Genomic DNA, 23974 nt, shown 5'->3' on the forward strand with positions numbered 1-23974 from the left:
TTAGCAGTTATCGCCGTGCGCAGTATACGGTTTTTATCACTGTTTGGCAGCTTCTTCTTAAACCGTCGAGACTCTTTGATAGTATTCTCACCTGCGTCTATACTCTTGATATTACCCTACCTAAAGGAGATAACTTCAGGCGTCACTTTGTGGAAACGATACATATTGCAAAAGAAACACTTGGTTTTTCCACATAAAATATTTATTCACGACCTAGGTTTCGACGCTCAGCATCATCTTCAGGTGACCTGAAGATGACGCTGAGCGTCGAAACCTAGGTCGTGAATAAATATTTTATGTGGAAAAACCAAGTGTTTCTTTTGCAATTACCCTACCTATTAATCCCCTCAGACCAAAAACCTTCATTCGAATTCATATAAAAGGTCGACTTATACTCATTTGATACCCTCTCTTCATACGAATTTACTATCGATTTCAGTCAATATTCAAATACTCTGACGTTTTAGTCGCCATCCAAAGCACCATTTAATTAATTTCGGTTGTTTCCACCGAAAAAAATTCAGTCTCAAATTGGACTTTCAAGTGGAGCATTGTTTACTTATACTTTTTAATAGTCGTACAGATTTCAGTCTGGGCGCTCCGGTCAGTGGCCAAGCACCCTATTCACTGGACTACCTAGCTCCTCGGGGCTCCAAATACCCTGACAAGAACGTTTTCGAATTGCGGAAACCTATCAAATTGAGCCGATGTGGTAGTATTTAATTCTTACTAATTTTTGATTTAAACATATTCAGCTGATGCGAGTGAACTAGGCTTTGGTTTGAGTTCCGGTATCTTGAGAAATGACGTAAATTAGGATTTATTTATGATTTTTTAGGAAATTCCTCCGCCGAATGCCTGCGGATTCAAATAATGCGGGTGCCATTTTGGTTTTCAAGCCATGAGACTCCCACTCCCGCCGCGGGCTAAGCATTTTCACCCCTAGGGGGTCGCCCCCTGCCCCCTCTCGCCACCCACCCCGGCTCATCATCGCGAGCCGCCCTCGGGGTGCGCATTCCCGACGTGCCCGGCGGAGGGAGGGAGAGCGGTCTATCGCCCCCTCCCACATCACATATGCGCGTCCGTCAGTCTCCGCGACCAACGGTTTCTCGAGCTCCTCGTTTTTTTCCGCTCCTCTTCATCTACACTCCATTCTCTCCCAGCCTCCCCCTGCCCCCCCCCACGATGTGGGACAGTTAGCTGCGGCCTTCTCCCATCTTCTCCCCGCCCCACTCCTTCCTCTACTCGTGCCACAGGGATTTCCTTCCTCTCCAGTCCTTCCTTTCGGATGGCCCGACCCCTCTTCCAATCCCTTTCCTACTCTCAGCATAGGTACTTCCTCGATTTCAGTAGAAGGCAAATTCGGGCCCTTCCATCCCTCTCGGCCCAGGGCCCGTCCCGTGGGATCCGAAGAAAAAAATTGGCGAGACGTCAGAGCGGAAGGAAGTTCCCTCCAAACCTCTTCCGTGGGGATCTCTCCCTATGCAGGTTTTCCCCAACTTATATCCCCTCCGCTACGACTTTTCAGACTACATGGAATTATTATTAATGATGACATTCAATTTCACTTTTTTTTATGGCGTGCTCGCTCAAATTTCGGTCGAGTCAATTCACAGCTGCGCCTACTTGCCCGAAAATCCTGAGTTCGAGTCCCGCCTCGGTTTCTAGTGGTTTCTGGGGGGATGTTGGTTGCTGGGGTAGGTGTCGGCGTGTCAAAAGGAGCTATCCCTTCGTGGTCCCGAGGGCTCACGGACCGCCAAAATAGTAGAAAAGGTAGTTTTTAGTGGAGACGACCAACAGCTAAGGTCACTTGCGCCATTAGGGATGGATGGGAAAAGAAGGGTGGAGAGAAACCCGGTGTCGGCATTAGCCTACTCTTAAAGAAAGGCGCCAAGGGGTCCGCAGCTTAACATCTCATCCGACGGACGGCGTGCTCATTCCAAGTTCTCTCCACAAAGCACCTCAATTAGGGATCGGGGAACCACTGAAAAATATCTGTCGCCGCCGGAATTCGGACCTGGGCAAGCCTCTAGGTGGAAAGCCAGTACGTTAGCCACCGCACCATCCCGATCCCCCGCCAAAATCGTTCGGAGGCCCTTCTGGAGCCAGGGTGAAAATTACTTGCCTACTCTTAAGTTTTATTATATTAGTAATTTATTTTACATCATTTATGTTAAATTTATTTGCAATTAATTCCCTTTAATTACTGACTTGCTTTTGCTTGGTCTTCCGTAGGTAAGAGGTTTTTCTATTGAAAAAAACACGGAGTACTATCTTTTTAAAACATGAAAAATTTCTTCTTAAAAAAACTTATGGATGTACTATTTGAAAAAAATAAATCTTGATCTTTGAAATATTCGCCATACTATCATTTAGTATTACAATTAATGAAAGTACTCAATATAGCGACTATTTATGCAAATCCTTAGGTGTTAATTAGTTTATATATGTGTGTGTGTGTATATATATATATATGAACTTAATGACGACTAATTATTTGCATTCATGTGAATCAATTGAATTTTATGACTCAATATGCCATTTAAACCCAAGAGTTGGGATTACCCCTAAAACATTTTTGTTTGGAAACCTTCAAGCTGCGCCGAGGAAAAGTATTGACCCCAAACAAATCATAACATCGATACGGGGCATTATATTTTTGTGTATATTTACTTTCTCATTGCTTGACAAACTCTAGGTTGATGACGTATTTCTTAATTGTTCATATCATTGAGTTATTATTATTGCCATCTATGCTAACCCTCTCCATGAGTGCGCGAACAGTAAAATGTTGGGTGTTTAGCATTGAAATTTCCCCGTCTCGCCAAATGTTCTTTAAATTCGGTGCTCCCTCACCCTATGAAATCTCCGCTCGGATTATATTCGCGGTTCCAGGCTTGACCGTGTTTTAGGCCGAGACGTACTCAAAAGGAAACGCCATACTTAAATGTAATGTGTGACTGGCAGCATTTCCATTATGTTTAATCTCCATCTAACAAGGTCACTTCCCTATTTCGTTTTTTAAGGTCAGAAATATGTAGCTTTCCGTTTTGGTTATGAGGTTTAACTATTGTCATATTTACTGCGCAACGCTTTTTAAGTTCTTCTAACGGAATCAGTTTTTGTTCGCGAATGACGGTGGACGTAATGATATCCGACGGTCCAAATATTGCTAATTTTATTTTGCGGTAGCACCCTTGATTATCCGTTGAATGCCCGGCTGAAATATGACGAGATTATAATCCGGGAACAGTTTTAAATTGAAATAATTCGACGAAAATTTTCTCCCGTAATTTCTGTTGATGTCCTGCTTTGGGAGATTTTATTTTGTATCTTTCGCCGGCTGAGTGGAAAGTATACCTTCGGTTTTTCAGTTCACTACCGCATTCTTATTGTAATTATTGTCTTATTTTTTGTGATTATTATAATGCTCCATGTTAATTATATACGTTATTGACACCATATTGTTAAATACGAAGGATCACTTAAGTTGTTCAGTTTACTATCGCATTCATATTTTAATTATTCTTCTATTTTATTATTATTATTCTACTCCATATTAATTAGATATGTCATTGACACCATATTTTCCGGTGAACTCACGCCCTCCGCTGTGTTTGCCAAGTTGCGTGAACGGTCAAAGTCAATTTTGAAGAAAGGCATCCGTACGAAGGTCACTGATGTAGACTCGAAAGATCTTTGCATTCCGTTATTTTTAGCGTTTCATGTAAGACAGGAAGCGCAGGTGAAATAATGCTATCAAGAAGATATTTTAATTGATTCTAGTTGTTGGTTAACTCCGGTTCGCACTCTGGGAAGTCCGTGTATGAGAGAGACTAAGGAGGCTTAGTGGGATGATAGGGCACGCTGTCGGAAACCAAACCACAGTAATCGACCTGAATATTGCTTTGATACGGTAGGGCAGAACTCTTATCATACTGTGCGCTCCTTTGGAGTGTTATATTTACACATTCAAGGTAGCGGGACAAGTTTCTTTTCATGTGTCAACTGCTGTTTAAAGCCACACAGCTCTGGATTCGAACCCGAGGCGTCCAGTCAGAACCCTAAAATATTTGCCCCTCAGGATATCATGCCTAAAAAAGCTGGAAACAAAAAATATAATGATTTTATCGTTTCCATGGAATATTCATATTCTGCTCGCTCTCGAGTGGCTTTCGTTTGACCCAGCGATTTCGGTTGATATTCGATCGTTCTTGGCAGTGATGACGAATCAAAAGACTCGAAGCACTGATGTGTGTTTGCTCCCGAGAGTCCACTGGGTGCAGTGAACTTGATCAAGACCCTTCGGTGAGCGCAATGGCAGCAGGCATGCCTACGCCGGAGATGGAACACACGACCTTTGACAAACACACCATCTTGGTCGGCTGACTGTTCGCGCTTGGAAGATTAATCATTACCGCGTTGTGAATGGGATGGGACGGTAATCACTCACTCTTCGATTGAGACAAGGGGGAAAACGGAATCCCCAGGGGGGGGAAGGGGGAGGGGATCGGTTTTCCGCTCCGGGCGCCTCATCGCAACCCACCTCGAGCAATTTTGGCCACGTGCAGGGGAAATTGTGTCAGTGAGAGCAGCCAATTGTTCCGAGCGGCGTCCCTTGGTTATTTACGGGACCCTATCTGATTCAATCTTTCGTGGCAATAATTAATTGAGGGAAAGGCGAAATTTGCCTTCGCATATTCATTACCGTTTACGTTTTCTCCCGAAAATCCTCGTCTAGTCAAAAGTAATTTCAATTTTTCTGTCGTTGCAGCAGGAAATCCGAATAAATAAGACCCCTATAGATACAATCGGTGTGTATCAGTGTCTTATTGATTGCGTATTAAGACGTTCGAGGATTTTTTTTTATTTCGATGGAACATTCTCGTCAGAAGGCTGGAGGGGGTAGAGAAGAATTAATCTGTGCCTCAGTTTCTGTCGTTTGCCTGGCGCCGTTGCTCGATCCCCATTGTTCCACTCCCCCCCTCGTGTTCCCCCATTTACTTCCTTGACACACTTAAGGTAACGTTATTTTTTGCGCAATTAACCCGTCGAATGAGAAAACCAGTGGATGAAAAATGAATTCAGCCGACGTTGGGTGGTAAGACAAAAGGCTGTTTATGTTTTGATTATGCGGAGCTCTTTGAGTCTCTGTGGCGGAACAGCTGTAACAACAGAAATCCACCCGTACAAAAGGGCACTCCGTGAATAACGAGAAAATTAACTCGGCCTCAACCAGGAGGTCTTTGAGCTTCGAGACGCGGGTTGGGCGCGCGGGGGAGGGTTCGAGGGGGTGAGGAGAGAATGAAGGGAAGGCGCGTGTGTGCGTGGTTCACGGGTGGCGGGAGCACCGTATGCAGGGAGGGAGACGGTGAAGTGATGCCTCGCTTTGCCGGGGGTGGCAGAGGGTCTCCGCGGAGCGCTTGCACTGTTCTTCCGGGCTCTACCTGCAGAGGGCCCACCTTTGCCGAGTGGGTGTCGGTCGACTCGTCGCCGTCGACCGCGGCCGCACTTCCTCGTTCTGCCATCGGGGGATAATGAGAGTTAGTTATCCCGCCTGTTTATGAGCGACCTGCTTCCCTCCACCGCCTCTCCTCTCTCTCCCCCTCCCTGCCTCCACCCACCCACTCAGGCCATCGTGCCACTATCCTCCCCTCCCCTCGGCCCCTCTCACGAAACAGCTGTCATCCGAGTAAGAAATCAGTGTGAGCCAAACGTTACGTTTACTCCCTTTCTCGTCCCTCTCGACTATTCGCATCCCCTGGGAGTCGACCCATCTGTCAGAGGCAGTGACGCGAAGCTACGTGAATGCTTCGTCAAAGTTTTTAATAAAACTACAGGGAAATTTCAGTCGTTTAAAATGTTACGGTGATCGTTGCCGTGAGATACGAGTCTGGAGAATTGCAGGTCTCTTTGAGAAAAAAAGGAATTGCAAAGATGAAGATTCGCGGCAGAAGTAATTGTGTGTTGGTTATTTAAAAAATATGCTCTTCTGTCGTTCTACCTATTCAGTTAAGTATAAAATTTTGACGCACAAGGAATTCACTTAAATGAATGTTCGTCTATTCATACGGTTTAGAAGTAAGCGTAACTACGCGCGCGTAAATGCGATTAAAGGTTCTTGCGAGATAAAAGGCGTTTACGTGTTCTTCATTTATTATCGAAACTTGTGGACTATACCATCGTAGTTAATTTATTGTATTAATCTGTGTCTACATAGGTGTGCGAATGTTTGGAGGATGGAAGAGTATACGCTGCTTACTTTTCGGTCATTACGTACATTTATTGTTCATTAAGCTACTTTTATATCATCTCCGTATCAGCGTTATATTGAAGTATTCTTCTCATTTGGAGCAGTGTGTGTCTCTCCGCGAACTTATCTCTATCCAGATCCTTGATTGCCCAGGGAACCCCCGCGATTAATACCTGGCAGCGCCAATATCCCGTTATCGCTCATGCTTGCCATACTCCCTCCTTCAACCTTTCATCCCCTTCCACCTTTATCATTTCCCATCTCAATCAAAACCCCTCTCTCTCCCCAGCACTCTTCCCTCTCGCCTCTTTAACTCCGTCATAACTCTCGAGTCGGCGTTTCTCTAATGTCGCCCCCATTTATAAATCGCCATGCCATCCGTCTTCGGCGCCTATGGTCGCTCACCTCATCCCGCACTTCGAGCCCTATCCCCGCGGCCCTGAAGACGGCGGAGATCGCCCCGCGGAGAGTGGCCGAGGGTGCTCGGCGTTCACTCGGCGGCAATTCAACTCCGCGCAGAGATTAACTTGCGCACCGGAACATCAATCGAGGAATAGTGCATCGCTCACAATTAAAGAACGCGGTGCTCGATTCATCAAGATTCCGAAAGTCTCAAGTCTTAATGACTCTCAGTTCCCTGATGTGGATACCTCGGGAACAGTGCTTAATATATGTAGTTTCAGTTTGCACTTAATCTTTATGCGAATTGATCGCAGGGAAATGAGTAGTGTTCGCCCATAAAGAAACACTGTTTAAAAGATGTTAAGCCACAAGGGTGCGGGGGGGAGAGGGCATATTATCAGGAAAGGTGTATTTCTGTAAGCCATGGGTTGTAATGCTTTTGAAGTGTGAGATCCCGTGATCTGTTGGCATTTTAATTTTTATTCCGAATCTATTGGAGTAGTTTAAAATATATTTTTATTTGGAATCAGCCATGCAATTAGATGAGCAACTATTTGAGTTAGCTATGAAATACTATATCTATTCCGAGATTTTGCTTAACCACCACGGAAGTCACTTGGAGACTTTTGTGTTTGTCAAATATGACGAGTTTTAGAATGCTTTGGCGGAGAAATGATTTACCATTACTTTGTTTTGACGCACTTCGTTACTAGGATATTTTGTGTAGTTAAATAACTTTTTTCACTTATCTGGTGGGATAAGTTCTTCGATAACCTCTAACTCTTAATAACTAGTAATAAAAAGGAGATATAACGTTGGATATTTTTCATTTTCATCCTTAATGATTTCTATTTTACAAATGAAAATCGATCACTATTCTTCGTTTGACTTATCGTATTTACGTTTCTCCTAGTTCTTAAGATAAAAGAGGGGGTCGTAATGTCAGCGGTGATTATTGCTTTCTATTTTTGTCATCGACTGTAGAGTTCGTACCCTTATATTCTTCCAAGTAAATATTCTTGTATATGCATACCTTCGACGATCTCCTATATATATATATATATATATATTATATTTATTATATTTATTATATATATATTATTATTATACTATTACCATACTTCTATACCATTACTTCTATATCTGCAGATGAAGATGGATTGTTTCCGTCGAAATATCAAGAAATAACGTGTGAGTGTTCTTCTTTTTTTGTGTTTCTATATTGTGTGTTACTGTGTATTGTACTATATATATATATATATATATATATATATTTATCCAATACATACGCTTCTCTCGACGCTTCTCCTCAGGTCGCGCCCCTACACTCATTCCCAAGGCCATTAATATCCGTTTCCTATTGGTCTTCTTGCATCACTTGATGTTCCTGGTAGAAGTAATCATAATGTTGCCGTATGCATTGCATTTTATTGGGAATTGTGCGCATATCCTCCGTAACTCGGAAACGTTTACGATTCCGAGCTAATATCCAACTCTTAATGAAAATTCCTAATAAATCGATAGCAAATCCGACGCTTTCTGCTTTAATTATGCGGTGAACGATGCCTATAAAAATATGCATAAATGGAAGTATAGTTCATTGCTATATTCATTTCTTTCGCCTCTATTGCGTCAAATCAAATAGACTCTGGGAATAATTGCTGCAAGTGTCGTGCATTATGGCCTATTGAAGAGATAACTCCCTCAAACGTAAGCTCTTGACTGACATATTGGCATGAACTAGCATTTTAAATGCCAGTTCGGTATCGTCATTAATCACAAACTATATTTGTTTTTATCATCATCATCCAGGAAAATTTCTACACATGCAATTATCTTCCTGTCATTTTGACTCTAACCTAATGCATTAAACAATAAATATACTGTACAAGTTTTGCCTCCAGATATGATATATCCTACATATATTAACTGATCTGATATTAGCTGATAGGAAAGAATTTTGCCTTCCTTACCTTCCTCCCCTCTTGGAGCCAGTCTATATAAGTTGAAACATTTTTTGTGTGTGTCACCTAAGGATGATGCGCAGCATCGAAACCATGGGCGTGAAATATTTAATATCTATGTGGAAGTCTAAAGTTTCTTTTTTTACCCCCAGGAAAGAATTTGGCAAATATTCTGGCGAGAATTCGCGCATAATTTTGATTATTGGTCATGTGCATGAATATTTATGTTTTCGTATATTACATCATGAGCTCTTCAGTTCATCTTTTCTTGGGATTGTCTTGGACGCCAAGTGTGTCTAAAATATTATCTGACATCGGGACGTGAAGATGTTTCTTCCTCAGTGAAATGATTTAACTCTTGCTGTAAAATCTCTTGCAAGAGAACGCGGAAATTTTACCTTGAGTTTCTCATTTCTTCTTGTGACACGTTGAGAGAAAGAGGTCATTTAAGTGTGAGTGCATGGTTGCTATAACTCCCATCTGACTTAGAACTGCGGCCATACCCGTGTGTATTTCGCAAAGACTAGGGTCATTTCGTCGCCAAGCTCCCTTCTCCTCTCTTTCGTGCCTTTTGCAACATAGCCCATTGCCATTCCGCGACCTTTGCTGCTTTCGCGTATTTAAATACTGCCACAATATAACGCCCTTTTGAGACACTTGTTTCATGAGCCGCCGTGAGATAGGGCAGTTCTTGGCATGATTAAATGTTAGCGTGATATTCATTTTAAAGCAGATTCGCGTAATTGGCGAATTGAAGAGTTTCTTAAAGATTATCAAATTCTTCGGGCAGAGTATTCATTCGAGTTGCGTTTTATATTGGTATTACACTTTTGAGATCTAATATTTTGGTGTAATTGCAGTAATTCCATCGGGGCACTTAACACGGAGATGGGAACGGTTTAAGTTTCAGTTCCTATTGGCGAAGAATTTTTCACCATGATGGATTTCCGCGCAGGTATTTACGTGGTTTCCCCTGACGGTAGTGGCAATTAGATCCCAGACTGTTCACACGAGGAGATGTTTAACCACTCCCAACCAGTGTGGCAAATGCCGTGAATATTGATGCGCCATTGAATGTAACGCTCAAATCTCAAACTTCACTTCGGTCCATCATCTCGTGGCGTGATTTCCGTGGACATTTTCGTATGCCATTGTTCAATGTAATGTCAGGCTGAGCTAATTGTCCCCACCAGTACGGCATCCGACCGTCGAGCCAGTGGTCCCGGGTTCAAAACTGGGTGCTTATTTCCCCTGCATCCTCCTCGTTTAATCCAAGCTTTGTGAGTTTTCTTCGTATCTGATTTTTCTGGGAACTTTTAGAGAGCTCAGTGAAAGGAAGTGTGCGCCGCCCCCCTTCAAGTGTGTGATATTTCACGGACTGCTGAGCTTAGTGCGGGGGTGCTCATCCATCAAACGAGCCTTTGAGTCGATGGCTACGGTGGATTTTTAACGCCTCAGACTCTCAAATGTGTGTGTGTGTGTGTGTGTCGTCACGAACGCGAGCCAGTCGCCTCGACGACCAACCGACGACGCGCGTCCATCACAACTCACATCCTCGATGCGGTACACGAATCCGCCCCCCTCATTGTCAGCTGGAAGGCGCTTTATCCGCATGTTTGAAGCCGTCAGGGTATAACTTTTTTTTTAAGTCCCGTCCGCAGTTGGGATAAAGGCGCTAATTTCCGTCACCGGGACGTGCCGTGGTGTAGTGTGCCATCTCTGCCTTCTATCCCAGCGCGACATCTCGCGCTCAAACCTCTTGGTGTATGCGCGGCCAAATGCATATACCCCGCACACGCACCTTGGGCGGAATGTTCTTCTTCTTCGTCGTGTGCTTCACGAGAGTTAAAAATCTCTCTCGCCCTCCCGCTCTCTCTCTCTCCCTCCCTCCTTCTCTTGATTTCTGCGCGTTCGTTGCCCGGGCGACAGATGGCAGGCGCGTATTCTCTTGCTTCGGGGAAGAATGAGGAAGTCAGTCCCGCTTGAGCTCGGAAGGGTTAAAGCTGATGGAAAGGTGGTGGCGGTGGGTGGGTTGGGAGGGGACGGGCGGTGCGAGTATGTGCGTTTGAGAGGTGGGTTGGGGGTGGGGGATTGGGAGAAAGAAGATGAGTTCGGATCCAGCGCTCTCCCATCCTTCCCCGCTCCTCCCGGAGGCTTGAGGTCGTCCGATGCACGGGTGGCCTCCGCGGGCATTTGTTTAATCCTCTCCGCTCAGAAGTCTCCCCGGTCCACCATCACCTACCCGCGGCGGCGATTTTTTTCCCTTTCTCTTCCGCAGCGCCTTCGGAAAAACTTGTCTTCTTTTTTCTCCAAATTTCAGGGTCTTTTGAAGTATGCGGTACCTCTGATTTTAGAAAATATTCGTTGGCTCGTCTCGCTGACCCGTCTACGTAGGTTCGTAGATGTGTTGCCGTGGGTGTGAGGAATGTCGATACCTCATTGTCAAACAGTGAACGATCCAGTACTCGCAAGCCGCATTTGAGGGTTCGGACTTCGCAAATTTTAGCTGGGCAAAAAATAGTTACGTAAAATACTAGTATGTAGTGTGCCGAAGTTTGCGTCTTTTCGGTCCCGTCAAGTGGACCACACTCCTTGGTATTTAAATATCCTTGGCTATTGAAAAAATTACAGACTCTATATTTTATTCTTTAAATGAAAGGCGGTAATTTGAGCACCAATTAGAATCTTTCAGGATGTGGAGTGACATGTTTTTATGAAGTAAAGCGAAACGGTTCTCCAGGAACCTTCCACCCTTTGCAATTTGTTCATATTTTTTATTTGTATCTGTTTTTGGTTGCAAAATGCCTCATTAACATCTCCAAGACCACTCGTGAGTCAACAGGAAAGTAATTGAATATCTTGATTTGGCAAGTGTTCAAAACTTCTATTGCTTTTCGCCCCAATTTGTGAGCAAAGCGTTCTTCGGAAATACATTTCCTTCCCACACGCTTCTCGGCAGGTTTCGTGGCTTTCTGCAACATTGTTTAGCTTTACCCAAGAATTTAGTCCATTAAAACGTTTCATTTATTGATCCGTGCAATTAGAAGAATTGACTACTAGCATCTTATTAAAAATAATAAAAATTATGTTTTAGTTAGTACATTATCATTCACCTTCATCGGCTAGCAAACCGCAAGGTGTATTGAAGTTCTTTGATCCGCCCCCCTTTCTCAGTATTCTCCTTAGCTCTTCCTTGCTATTTTACGAGTACCATTATTCTTATTACGTACCCAACTGTTTGCCCTGTGTATTGTTTTAGTTGAGTTTGTTCCTCAATAGTACTTTTGCCCAACTTTGAAGCCTGGAAATCCGTCCCTCATTGGGAACCTGCATCGCTATTGGGGATATATCCTGTGTTCCCTGTGCTTGGTCACTTGACGATTTGAGTGGCGGGGAATTTCTAAACGTGATGCAAGTGTTCATTTTCAATGAACAGATTGATCTTTTTTGTCCACAGTGATAGCGCGTCCTCTCGTTCATCTGAAATGAATGTGAAATGCACGATTACACTTCCTAAGAAGTGGCCATTATCTCAGCAATCGTAGGTTTAATTCGCGCGACTAAGCTTTTTGTTTCCGATTTCCTGCCACCGCAAGTGGCGACTAATGGTGAGTAATGGCGATAATGGTGAATTTCTCGTAAATTATTCTTTCATTAACCTGAATGGAAAGACTGTTGGGTGCGCATTATAAATTTTCTATCTCATGTCAACTGTGCTTTCACCATGCCTGGTCTCCCAACCCCGACCACTTAATTCTAAGCAGGTTTTCCATTCGCGCTTGTCTTTTCTTGTGGTGACCCTTTCGCTGCCGCTGCGCGTTAGCAGTGCATAATATTCCTATTGGTTTGCTCTATTGGTTCTATTTTCATCGGTGACATTGGTTGTATTTTCGTGAGTCACATTAGTTTTCCTCTCCGTCGGTGAAAACGGTTATATTGCCACGACTGTTATTTCGTCTTTTCTCGACGTGCCCATCCCTTGACCGCGGTGGCGCAATGCATTCACCGCCTTGATCTCAACGCTCAATTTCGCATTCAAAATTTCATTAACGCTTACGTTTGCTCGTCAATTATTGCGTCTCCCTTTTTGTGGGCCTTGGCGATGACGTCATAATTTAGCAAGTTTCTCAGGATTCGAGGTGATATTAAAGTTTCCAGTTCCTTCATTAATCTTCGCTGCCATTGGAAGAAAGTTCATTTTTTTTCCTCTTCCCTCCTCACCAGCCTCGGCCTCCGTGCCATTTTATCCCCGCGTCAATGTCTGGCACTTGTTGCGCAATGTGCCCTCAAACGCATACGTAGTTGCGACAAGAGTTAAGGATTTCACGTTCCCTCCTATCTCATACTGTTCGTCGGTCGCGGAACTGCCAAACAGGTTTTATCCGAATTACGTGAACGATTCGAGTGAGTTATCGCCCGAGTCCTAAGAGCTGTGGAACCTTTTCTTTTTTTTCAAATGCGAAATATCTGCTCAGGCAACCGAGATGCCTCGTGAATTTTATTTTCAGTGGTCAAGCTGTCCCTCCATCCTCCCCCGTACGGCTACTTCCCCTCGCCCTTTCAGAGGCTGCAACGAAGGGTTGAATTGTGAAGGAAATATTTCTCTTGAATTTTCTTTCACCGTCTGCGAGTCGGTTGTAGGATTAAGGGATTTTCAGTTGGAATGCTCGAAGCGTAGCCGTTAAGTTAATCATCAAATCCTGCTCCTTCGTGCTATGAGGTTTTGATTTTCAAAGAATTCACCTATCGGAGATTTCATTTTTAATCCGTACCTATTCTATTTTTAGCCCCGAAGTTAGTTAACGTTCCCGATGACACTTTCGCCACTTCAAAGTAGTGTCCCAACCGTTCATATTTATCTTGTTGCATTCGTATTCGAAGTTGATCGTATGCAGCTTCCTGATAAATCGCTGAGAAAAATTAAATGCCAACGGCAAGTTCCCGTGTTATCTAACCTCGTCGTTTTCCACTCCAAGACAAATCATTTCAATAGTTTATAATCGAATAGATTTAAATTTTAGTCGAATGTACATAGTTATGACTATAAATGTCTTTACGTGGCATAGAGTTAATAGCTGGAGGGTAAACAATATTTTAAAATATTTTTTGTGTAAGTGACAAAAAAACTATTCATGTGCATTTGTTCCGACGTTTTGACTGTAATTGTGACAAATGAAATTGTGATCATATTCATTACATTCTTCATATTATGGCAAGCTGAAGGGTATTGAGAGATCTTGTTTGATAAATAAAATATTATTTTTTAAATGTGGTTTTAAATAATGTTCACGATAATCACGATGGATTTCCATTACCTTTCTTAGAGTTCTTCCTTCCTCCCCCTAGGTGAAAATTCCCGCAACTTAAACGTTACAAAAAGAAATTATGGAATCAAAATGGTTACGGTTGTTATATAAACTGTCACTTAGATGAGAAACTGGACTGTAAATACTGCCAAAATGACCCCAAATTACGAATGCGCTCACGGTATAAAGTGCCTGAGAACATTGTCTGCTATTCGTGTCGAGGAGTTCCGTCGTGTTATCTTCTCGTGTCCCGCAATGCGAGGGGAAAGGTGGCCGTCGTGCGATAATTATAAACAATTTCCACCCAGCCCAAGGAACAAGCAAGCGTCCCTTCATCCGTCCGTTCCGCTATCCGGACACACCTTCCAGCTCAGTCGCCCCGGCGCGGCGATGGGCCGGACTGCCGCCGACTATGATCTCCGCGACTCTCCCTCCCCAATGCAGAGGAGAGAAGGGGGGCAGTGAAATGAATTTGCCTCCTTCGACAGACCTTCCCCCTTTTCAGTGATGTCCCATATGGCTTCCGCGGCCCGCCTGCGCGCGTGTGTGTGTACGTATGTGTGTGCGCGCGCGGGGCCGCGTGAGTCTGTGATGCGTTTGTGCGAGTGTGACGTAGTCATTAGCCCCCTTTTCCTTCCGTCCGGGCCGTCTTTATTTTCTTTTCCCATAATCCTCCGCGCGAGTGCTCTTCGCATCCATCGCACCCAACAACCCCCTCCCATCACCGTTCCAGAATACCTCTCGTGTTGTCCCCCCCACCCTGGCCATCCCTCTCCCCCCTTGAGAAGCATCGGCACAGATGTGGACCCGCCCCCTCCTTCATCAACCCACTGCTCTTTGCGCCTCCAGGAAAGGCCGAGGGAAGAAAGCACATTTCGGATTTAATTGCCTCTTGTGCAGTGCCTTGATGATTGCGGATTCTCCTCTCGGCAAACACTGTTACCCATAAGGCTTTCAAGAGTTTCATCCCCATTATAGTCCCCCTCTCGCCATCTCTCCGCGTACCTTCTCTCTCCCGCCTCCTTTGGCCTTTCTAGTGCCTCTTTTTAACAGTCGAGAAAGTCTCTAGACGTCGGGAAAGAAAGGAACCGAGGCCTCCTCGCAGTTAAATAGTAGTTGGATAAAAAAAATCGTGTCGCTCATCTGGAGTTAGCCGTAAGGCAATGCCGGGGAGTGATCGCTTCCTCTTGATGAATGCTGTGTGCTGCGGTGATATTTCTCGTTCCCCGTGAGGCACTGGAAATGTTTAATGTTTCCCATTCATTGCGGCGCGCTTCTATTTCTAGGTAACATACTATTTTTCACCTCTGCATTCGTTTCTCCTTTGATCCTTCGAATCGTCAAATATCTGATTTCTTGTTTTGGTGTGTCATCATATTTTCCACGTATCCTTTCATATATATATATATATATATATATATATATATATATATATATATATATATATATATGTATATATATATATATAAACCATAAATACAGTCATCAATCCGAAGGTCGGTTTGGTAGGTGATGGTGGAGTTCACCCAGTGCTAAGCCCGACAGCGTACGAAATTCACACATCAGGGTAGGGGGGCCAGTTCCTTTCCCTGTGCCGGTTATGGTTTCCCAGGAAGATCTGGTACCCGAAAAATCACATAGGAGGTGGAGCTGCAGGTGCCGAGAGTGTCTTGCCCTGGAATCGAACCCGGGCCACTCCGGCCAGTAGTCCAACGCTCTACCCCCTGGACTACCACCACCCTAATTAATAACTATATATATATATATATACGTATATATATATATATATATATATATATATATATATATATATATATATATGCATACAGTTATCCTTACTGACGACCTCTCGAGGTTAAAACATATCCGAGTATTACAGGATACTGTAGGTATATACATCAAGCAGTCATAAGATTGAAGAAGTAGATAGGATATACGATCAGTTAGAAGACTTAATCGCATGTGTTCCTGCAGGGAAACATTAAGTGCTGGGGGATTGGAAGGCGACGATAGTCTAATGAGGAGATGGTGATGAGGTGGGGGACTACGGTTTAGCTACGAGGAATGACCGCGGGGAGAAAGCAACTGAGTTCTGTTGAAGACGAGGGTTAGGCATCACCAACACTTGGTTTAGACACCACAAAAGACGCAGGTATACATGGAAAATGCCAGGTGACTCAGGAAGATATCAGCTAGATTATATCCTGGTTAGACACAGGTTTAGGAACAGTGTGATAAATTCCCACAGCTTCCCGGGAGCGGATGCGGACTCAGACCACAATTTAGTTGTTATGAAGTGTATCGTCCGTTTCAAAAAGATAAGGCAGGGGCGGCGGGTTAGGATATGGAATGTAGGGGCATTAAATGGATTGACAAGGAAGGAGTATTAGCAGGCTGCAGAGAAATTCATGGATGACGGCAAGGAGCTGAGTACTACGGAAGAAAAATGGGAATGTATCAAAAAAGGGATATCGAAAGCCGCAAGAGAAACTATAGGAACCGCTAGTGGGAAAAGGACAAGGAAACAATCTATCATGGGTGAGATGATTGCATGGATAGATGAGAGAATAAAATGTAAGAAATAAAAAATACACAGAGTTAGGCAAAATAAAGTGCAAAGAGTTAAATAATAATTTGAGACGGGCAACAAATGAAGCAGGAGAAGTATGGTGGAAGACGCAGTACGAGGATATGGAAAGTTTGCAGTGGAAGATTGGTGCGCTGTAAAGCAAAGTTAAATCTTCATCGGGAAGTAAGACGGGAAGACTAGCGATAATCAACAATGGGATCATCAACAAAAGGATAGATAGTAGGGCAAATGATTACTCGGGGGATGATAAGTTAGGATTTAGGAAGGGGAGAGGTACGCGTGATGCCATTGCAGTTGTGAGATTATTAATCGAGAGGAATATAGAGTACAATCAGGAAGTATTTGCTTGTTTCATAGATTTCGAACAGGCGTTTGATAGAGTGAATTGGGGAAAACTAATGAGTATATTGAAGAAAATAGGAATGGATTGGAGGAACAAGAGACTAATGCGCAACCTGTACATTTCTCAGACTGCTCAGGTGCGAGTGGGGAACGGGGGTCGGGATGGGCAGTGTTAGGAAGATGTGTAAGACAGGGTTGCCCAGTATCACTGATGCTGTTCAACATGTATTTGGAGGAAATGATGAAAGAGGCATGGGAAGAACTGGAGGTAGGAATGAAAGTCGGTGGGGAATGCGTCAAATCAGTTGGGTTTGCTGATGACCAAGCTTTAGTTTGTCAGTCAGCCAAAGGATTGCAAGCATTGCTGAGTGAATTAGAAATCCAGTGCATTAGATATGGGATGAGAATCAGTATCAATAAAATAAAGGTTATGCGATTTTCCAGAAAGAAAAAGGCTACGCTAAACCTTAAGAACGGGAGGGTAAAAATTAGAGCAGGTAGAACAGTTTACGTATCTCGGAAGTGTTTTGGACCAACACGGTCAAATAGTAGGGGCTAGCTAGTAGAGAAGAATTGCCCTAGGCAGAGAGGCTTTCACAAGGAGGAGGGAGTTGATGGCAGGGACGTTGAGTAGAGATGTTAAGAAAAGACTCGCTAAAACTTTGTTGTGGAGCGTAGTTATGTACGCCGCGGAAGCGTGGTCACTGCAGCAGGAGGATAGACCTAGATTGGAGGTTTCTGATATGTGGATGTGGAGGAGGATGGAGGTGATTAGCTGGACCGAAAGGAAAACAAACGTAGAAGTGGTCTTATGGTTTGCGAGGAGAGGGGTTTTTTGGGATATATCCTATGGAGGCAGGAAAAGTGGATGAAGGGGGTATTGACCGGCAGTGGGATGTTGAAGACTGTAATTGAGGGGAGAATGTTAGGCAAACGAGGAAAGGGGAGGAACAGGATAGGGATATGTGACGGGATGAAGGGAGGAAGGAAGTACACAGCGATGAATAGGGACTTATTGTAGGATATGTTGCTGGATTGTGTTTTGTTAGGAGTTACAAAATATTTACTTATTTGGTAGTTGTGTCCATCCAAAACCTACTGTAACTGGTATATTACTTAATAATTTTATATATATACATATATATGTATATATATATATACACATATATATACATATATATATATATAGACATATATATATATATATATATATATATATATATATATATATATATATATATATATATATATATATCATATTTCTAGTGTATTTGGCTTTTCCATTGATATTTTAAATGAAATACATGCGTAAATGCGTTGGCTATAGAATTCCTTTGCTGACAGTAGTTGTTTTTATGGGAGGTGACCGACAGCGAAGTTCATTTGCGCCATAGGGATGGACAGAAAAGGATGAGGGATGAGAGAAACCCGTCGGCATTAGCCTGCTCTTAACGAAAGTCGCCAAGGGGTCCGCAGCTTAACGTCTCATCCGACGAAGGGCGTACTCACTCGAAGTGCCCTCCACAAAGCACCTAAAGTAGGGATCGAGACCCCACTGAAATAATCTGTCGTCGTCGGGATTCGAACCCAAGCACTCTGGGTGGGAAGTAAGTACGTTAGCCATTGCCCCATCCTGATCCCCTTCCTTTCCTCATCCATTCTAATTCGGTAATCTTAATTGGCATTCATGGGAATTTTTGGAAATTCTTAATATGAAGTATCCTCACGGTAGGCCTCTTTTGTCACTTGTTCATCAAAATTCATGGGAAAACAGCTTTTATCCATTGTAGTGTAATCTTGTGTAGCGTTGCCTCTTCGAATTTTTTGTTGGTAATGGAACGAAAATGGTGCATGACTGGTTCATTGAATTGAAGCGATGGAGCATGGGAAGGAAAGTAGCCGAGATTTATGTTCAGGCTTTTTCGGGAAAATATCCTGTGAGAAAATAAACTGGTTTCGCAAACGTTCACTTGCCGCCGAAGTCGGAGGCCATCCTTCTCATTCAGCGTAAGGAAAATAAGCTCACCCAGCCCTGGCCTTTTACGAATTTTTTCTCATTTTTTAATCTTGGAAGCGGGACTCATAAGCGAATGAACACTAAGCGGATACCGCTCGGTGTCATTTACAATCCCTGGGACATTTCTGGAAGGGTCCTGTCGTGTTCCTATGGACATAACGTCCCCCCGGGTAGGCTTTTGAGAGGTCGTCAGAGGGGTGTCCTGCCCACCTCGGAAAATCTCCCGGGAGGTGCGGTCCTTTTGCCCTCTCGTCTAGCGGCCCACCCTCGCGGCGCCTCCTGCCACCCCCCTCCCCACCCACACCCACCTTTCACACCCCATCATCCCTACCTGTACCCTTTCCCCTTCTCCATCCCTCGGTCATTCTCTTGCCCCTTCTGGCTTTTTCCTCGCGAATATCCCAATCCCCTCGAGCCCTCATTCCCTTGAGCGCCCCTATACTTGTTCATCCTGGATTCCTTTCGGTGGGACCTGTTGGTAAGTTTTTCCGGCCAACGTTGTTAGCCGTGAAAAACAATTACTCCTTAAGTCTACGAATGTATGAGTGGATTGAATGGTACGTACGATAAGTTTACCGTTTTACGAAAACCAAGGCATCGAAATCATCGGGTGACTAGCCCAGCTATCATAGTTATTCATTGTCCACACCAGTTGGAAAATTTTATTGTACTTAAATCAACAGTCAATAAGGGGCGCATATTGTACGCCGTACTTAATGGCAAATCTTACCATCCGACAGAACCAACCTGGAACCATGTAATAGGATTTATTGCTCTCTGAGAATAATTTACATTTCTCTAAGCACGAAGCATTTTATTTGAACCGCACCAAGCGAACTCAAAATTGGTTATCATTTCCGCCAGATGGCCAACTTTGATTGCCGAAAAACTTTCAATATTTTTGGAGTTTTTGTATTGAAATAAATAATTTTATGACGCGTGCTCTCGTGTGTCATCCAAGAATTCGCTCCCCTTGTCCGAAAAGTTGTTATAGGCTCCTAATTCGGAGTTTTCTGATTACGCTCCATGTATAATTTCAAGCCTTCGTTGTGGATATCACTAAGTAAGATATCACTTTCCTCATTCGGTTGTAAAAATGAAGAAAACGGGCCTCTGGAAAATTTACAAACATATTCCCAATACAGTTCAGTTTGTGGTGCCATTTTCCTTGTCTTTTCCTCCTGAAAAATATCAATAAAGGCTGTCTTAGACTAGATAAGTTCTCACTGGTATCGAATACCAGTTGAAACTTTATTGTAGTGGATATAATTTGATATCATTATTTGGTACCATTATTTGGTGCCATTATTTGTAGTAGTAGTCCCCACAAATAGTTGATAGAGCTCTGGACTTCGTCCTCACGGCCCTCGTTCGATTCCGATTGACGCCTCTTGGCACCCTCAGTTTTCCCAAGCTGCGTAATTTTTCAGCCACCAGATATTCCTGGGAAGCCACTGTGGGTACAAGGAGAGGAACTGCCCCTCCCCCTTCCCTGATGTATGGAATTCAATGACCGCTGGGCGTAGTACTGGGTAGGTCCTACCCTCACTATTCAAATCCACCTGCGGATTGATAACCATGAATGTAGTGGACTATTATTTCATGCTAATCCAAAATTAAATAATGAATGGCGTGTTGATTTGTATGTGAAAAATATTTAATCTCGTCTTAGGTTTGCGAGAAAGATTTTAGGACAGAGTGTATCTATCTGCAAGTTTAATTGCAGCTGCCAATGGGCAAAAGTGTTCTCGTGGTGAAAACGGGTTTCGGTGTCTCGCATACATACTGTACATACATATAGGAGGTAGAATGAAGAAGACACAAAAACGTCAATCTTCATGCAGGAGTAATAATATCGTCGCCCATACGACAGCAAGTTTGTAACCTGTTTCAGAAAGCCCTCGGAAGTCGTTATATGCGATTTTCTCAAAACGTGCGAAAGGATGACTCAATAAGGAAACGAGTCGGATCGGAAGTTTTTTCCGAAGAAGTGTTTTCTGGAAACTTAGCCCGCCCGAAACTAGCCATCTGAGTTATTACTACAAAAACTGAAAACATATTGGCGTCACGGGGGTTTGGGCAGGGCACCTTGAGTTTTGCTTAAGGGGCTCGTTCGTTCTGAGCCTTACCTCTGCCCTCTCCGAATGCCATGAGTGGTCTGGAGGGAGCGGTGCTCGAACTCATGGTCTTCGAATCGGCCGTCGCCCCACCACACCTCTCCCCTTCCCACTCCTCATTCCTTTCCCTTCCCCTCCCCTTCATCTTCAACCCCTTTCCGCGGCCACCTTCCGCCGCCCCCTACGCCAACCCACCCCTCCCCCCCGCGCTCCGTACCCCTTTCCCCAAGAGAAAGTCTCCCTCGGTTCTCTGCAGCGGCGGACAATGGCCCCCCTTAATTCGGAGCCGCGGGGGGCGGCGTGTCTCCGTGGCAGCTGACAAATGATGCCCCGTCCTCTCCCCCACGCACGCCCCCCGCCTCCTTTCTCTTTCCCCGCGGCGGCGTCACCGCGCGCACCACCCTCCCCCACCCTCCCCCACCCATCCCCTTTTCGCAGGGACCACGCCCCCTCGGTGGTCCCCCCCTCCTCTCACGAGGGCCCTGCTCCGGGGCCTCACGCCGGAGAAGTCGGGGGAGGTGAGACGGAGCCGACCCCACCCGCCCTCCCCCGTCAGAAAGGGATAACACATGCAACACGCAGGCGATGCGAGAGACCTCTCACGGGTGGGCGACGGGTGTCCGGGGGTGGGCAGGAGGGTCAGATATCTTCGGTTCGGTGTGGCTGTCCTCCGGCGTGGAAGTGACGCGGGGGGGACGTGTCGGAAGGGGGGCATGCGGGGAGGGACCCCTTGCGCTGATCGGTGCTCGGGAATAGTCGCCGGGGTCTCGGGGGTGTGAGTGGACATGATCGGGTCCTCGTCTCTGTCGCCGCCATCGATCCTTAGCTTGGTCTGGTGGTTTTAAGGTGGTGGAACTAGTAAAAATCAGAGGATGGTGCCTAAGGAGAGACTATTCGAACTGATTATCCTTAAATCAAATTACTATCAAATGACTTAAATACATCTTTCCTGCCTCCTTCGAATTTCTCCCAGCAATCTCCTCTCCTTCCCCGCCATGTATAGCTGTTCTTCGTTTGATTTACTTTCTGTCAATTTCACTTTTTCCTTCCTTCTTCATGCCCACATTTTTAAAGCCTCTAATCTGCGCAATCATCTGGCTTCAGCGACGAAGTTTCTGTACCGCACAAAGCCACGTTCCATACCAAAGTTTAAACGAGACTTTTCTCCGCATTCTAACTCAACGTCCCTGTCATCGTCTACCGTCTTCTTGTGAAAGCGCCCTTCCATAACGTAAATCTTCTTCGTATGTTCCCCTGCTCCGACCATCTTAGTCCAAAATTTTACCTGGGTAGGTATCGCAGGGCCCAATGGAGCACAGGATCCGTAGTGGGAGGTCACTTGCCGCGAAATGTAAAATGCGCTGGTATCCATTTGCATCACGGTATCGATTCGTTGACACTGCGCTAGTTAATCAGCTCTGCCCGGTCACGGCGCGTGAAAGTCACATATCATAGGCTTGGAAGCCATTGTCTCTCACTGCGTCATTGCGTTCTCGGATCGAATGCTAAAAATATTTGTAAAATATCGCAGGTTGCATGTATCTACAAGGTCCCCTGCAAGCCACCGCGTGGGTTTGTGGAAGTTGGGTGAAATTAGGCGAGCAGAGCTTGGACTGAGATTATTGTGTCGGCGTTTGGATTCAAGTGCGCTGAAATTCTCATTCTGATATGATGATTAAATCATGGAATCTTCCATCTGCTGTAGTTTATGCCCACTGGAAAAAATGAGTGAAACCATAAGTTCTGGTCTTGGAACCCTTTATTTTTTTCCCGTAACTCTCGAGAGTTCTCAATCTCATTAATGTACTCCATTTAGAAACATTAACTTGAATGTTTGAAAACGAATGTTGACATTGAAATGGTGGATCCTCTTTGATATTTATTTGATGTGTTTAAAGAGTATCATGTAAATAGCAGCAAAAATCGTGCCTACAGAATTCTCACATGGATATTTGGAGGAGAGATTTGAGGTAGTTGAATTTTTGCCTAAGATATACTTTAATTGAAAGGGTTTGTAGTCTAAGTTGTTTATTGGCAGAAAATCCACATTTTTCTTCCCGAAAAGTTTACCGTCATCCGTTTTAATTCATTATTTTAATGTATTTAATCAGAGATAGATCTCTTGGGTTGCATTCACAAATCGCGCGTCATTTATCGCATAAATATTTATCCCTTGCGATCCATTGAGAGCCATTGGTCGAGAGTAAGCTTATGCTTCAATGCCAAGACTGTCTCTATTATTTTCCCTTATTATTCTTCCCTTTACCCAAAAGATTGCATATCCTCAATGATTCGGAATGCATAATTAATCTTGGTCCCCCTCAATACCTCAAAGGTAATCTAGAGCGAAAGATATAAAATGATGCATACTTTGGTTACGGTCGAGTCACCTATCGATACGTTATCATCTTGATATGCACGTCGATTGAGTCTTTTTTTTCGGTCTGAGACTCATCCCTGACTGGAAGATACAAGTAAGAGATCAGATGTGTAACATCATGTCGTACATCATTTTCGACGGTCTTAAAATGATCAATGAATGACTCTGATTAGCGGTCTCAATTTTAATACCCCGATTATTTTGGGCCTATTTCATTCCTCCCTCCCCGTTTTTCATGATCATTCAGTTTCTTAAATTCAGGTGCATATATATTTCTAGTCAGAGACCGGCCAAGTTAAGCTGGAATTTGGCGAGCTCAGGACAGCTTTTTCCTGCCTTCGATACCTGCGCTCTATGGATTTTTGACGTCATTGACTGTCACCCGCAAGAGTAATGGGATTGAGGCCCTGAAGTCGATTTCTCAACGTTTGGCATCTTGAGGCGCGGACTGCGATGCCACGACCGTTTGAATGTTTTGCTATATATTTTCTTTTCTTACCATTGAAGATTCACAGGTGACGTGATCCGTCAAAGACCTTGGGAAAACTCAAAATGTAATTTCAAATTGTAACAGTACACACTTGCCATAGAAGATAAATTGGA

At 44.2% G+C, this 23974-nt stretch overlaps 1 protein-coding gene across 1 annotated transcript in view; it reads left to right on the top strand.

Moving 5' to 3' along the window:
• The window catches only part of cnc (NFE2 like bZIP transcription factor cap-n-collar), a 375514-nt gene that overhangs the window by 140248 nt on the left and 211292 nt on the right, over positions 1–23974 (top strand). The gene's annotated exons all lie outside the window — the stretch shown is intronic.

This window comes from Hetaerina americana, unplaced genomic scaffold, assembly GCF_022747635.1.
Source record: "Hetaerina americana unplaced genomic scaffold, ioHetAmer1.1.p SCAF_7, whole genome shotgun sequence".
In the NCBI taxonomy this organism is placed as follows: Eukaryota; Metazoa; Arthropoda; class Insecta; order Odonata; family Calopterygidae; genus Hetaerina; species Hetaerina americana.